Below are 2,439 nucleotides of genomic sequence, written 5' to 3'. Positions count from 1 at the left end.
GCCTGGTCAAGTCAACTTAGAAAGACCTATCTCACTGAAAATAAAAAGTCAAAGGAGGGTTAGGGGCATAGAGGTGTAGATCAGAGGTGGAGTTAAATCATCAGTAATACACATACAAGCTAATAAGTAAAATGCGGCTGAGCATGATATATGCCTATAAACCCATCACTTGGCAGGAGTTTCATGAGTTCAGAGCTAGTCTTGGCTACAGGAAACCCTGTCTCAACAACAACAACATTTTACACTGTACCTGTCAATAGTCAGTCATGTAGTAGAAGGGTCTCATGGGGGTCCCTCCCTCTCCTTTCTGAACTATGGCAATTGATGGATTCATGGGATGGGATGATAGTCAATGCCTTCACTTACGTCCCAAACATTAAGCCCACCAGGTTCCAATGGATGGTTCCAAACTGGTGCTGGTGACCACACAGACAGACCTGGTTAATATCAGTGGATCACAAGATCAAAAGGTGGGAATGTGAGGAGAAGACCTGTGGGGTAAGAGGGGGATGTGATGGAGTATAAGGAAGATAAAAGAGTGTGAGGGATGAGAACATAATATATGTATCAAACCCGCCCGAAGAATAGATTTAAGTAATGAAAAACAATGCATGCATAATCCAAAATTGAATTAATACAATATAGTTACTATAGAATAAAATGAGATGTGACTTACCTTTTTGACTTGTACTATGTATCTTTGGGACAGCAAGGTAAAGAACAAAGACATATAAACAAAAAGTTGCAGGCAATTGGAGTACCAGAGAGACAGTTCAGAGGTTAAGAGCAGTGACTACTCTCCACAGGACCAGAGTTCAAATCCAGCACCTGCATGGCAGCTAGTTGTCTGTAACCCTAATTCCAGAAGATCCGATGCCCTCTGATGCCTCATAGGCATTGCACACATGTGGTGCACAGACATGCAAGCAAAAATACCAGTACCCAAAAAATAAACACCTTTTAAAAAAAAAAATGGAAGAATGGGGTGGTGGTGTTGCACATCTTTAATCCCAGCACTTGGAAGGCAAAGGGAAATGGTCTCTATGAGTCAAAGCCAGCTGGTCTACAGAGTAAGTTCCAGGACAGGCTCCAAAGCTAAAGAGAAACCCTGTCTCAAAAACAAACAAAAACAATTACAGGAGTGATAGGCTATGTAATGATCTGTCCTGTCCCTTTAAGAGACAAGCTCCGCCCACCCCCTCCCCCCCATCTGCTGAGACAGGCATATCTTCCTTCCTGCCTGCAGCCTGAGTCTTTTCCTTCTCTGTCTCCCTCTTGAAGAGGCAGCTTCCGTCTTTCCTCTCTCTCGCACACTCTCTCTCTGCCTCTCTGTTCTTCTCCCCTTCTCCCTTTCCCCTCCATAACCACTAAATAAATATCCAACCTCATTCTGCATGGTGTGCCTATCCATGTCTCTGTCTCTTGCCTGCTGCTCCCTGCCTGGGACCAGCCAACTTCAGAGACCTGCAGCTTGGTCTTATGGCCTAACCATCTGTCTATCTCTGTTGTGGTTTCATGAGCGGTCCCTGCCTGGGACTGGCTGCTCTCAGGACCCTCTGTCTGCTTGGGGACCTGCATCATGGCTTCATGGCGTGCCCATGGCCTGTTGCAGTCACTAGGAGAACTGCACCATCCCTGCCAGCGACTGGCTGTTCTCAGGACCCACTGCCCACTGCCACGGCTTGGGGACCTGCAGAGTTTCTGCCACTGCAGTCACTCAGGGATCCGCAGCATTTTACTTAATCCATTATAGCCTATACCTGTAATTCCAGCACTTGGGAGTCACAGACAGAGGCAGAGGGATTCTCATCAATGGACACCACCCTGGGTTTCACAGTGCATTCCAGGTCAGCGACTGCTATTGAAGAGGAGGAAGAGAAGGAGGGGGCCATCGCGGTCGTTAAAATAGAAATATGGCAGGAGAAAGGATGTGGCAGTGGCCTGGCAGGAAGCAGTGCTACCTCAAGGGGAAGGTGTCTTCTCTAGGCTGGCCAACACCAGTCCCACATGAGGCTTCCCACCATGGCTGAAGGCCTGCGCAGCACCTGGTTTCAGTAGCTGGTGGAAGAAAGGGCATCAAGTGCTCGCTTCTTCGGCAGTACATATACTAAAACTGGAATGAGACTGAGAAGATTAGCACGGCCCCCTGTGCAAGGATAAGATGCAAATTCATGAGGCGTTAAAACAAAACAAAAAGGGCATCAAAAAGGTCACTCAGTCATTTTCTCTGGAAAGCTGTCTTAACTACTCCATCCCCTGCCCTGATTTGGTCAGGTTCTCTGCAAGGTCCCTGCCCTCTTTTCCTCCTGGTCACAGCATCAGCCTACAGGGTCATCGCGGTGCTTTTGACAGGCATGACAATGGGCTTTCTTCCCCGGACTCCATCTTCAGGATCTCGAGCCTTGCTTCCTTTGGGTTTTGCCCTAGAGCTTGAAGCAA

The 2,439-nt window shown here is 47.6% G+C and overlaps 1 non-coding gene across 1 annotated transcript; it reads left to right on the top strand.

Annotated features, from left to right (window-relative positions):
- Positions 1-2,080: 2,080 nt before the first annotated feature.
- Positions 2,081-2,191, top strand: LOC130884558 (U6 spliceosomal RNA). Its single transcript, XR_009058078.1, has one exon. It is a non-coding gene; the product is annotated as a U6 spliceosomal RNA (small nuclear RNA).
- Positions 2,192-2,439: the final 248 nt, after the last annotated feature.

Source organism: Chionomys nivalis, chromosome 11 (genome assembly GCF_950005125.1).
Source record: "Chionomys nivalis chromosome 11, mChiNiv1.1, whole genome shotgun sequence".
NCBI lineage: Eukaryota > Metazoa > Chordata > Mammalia > Rodentia > Cricetidae > Chionomys > Chionomys nivalis.
The sequence above is the reverse complement of the archived record's forward strand: the minus strand, read 5'-3'. Positions and strand labels throughout refer to the sequence as shown.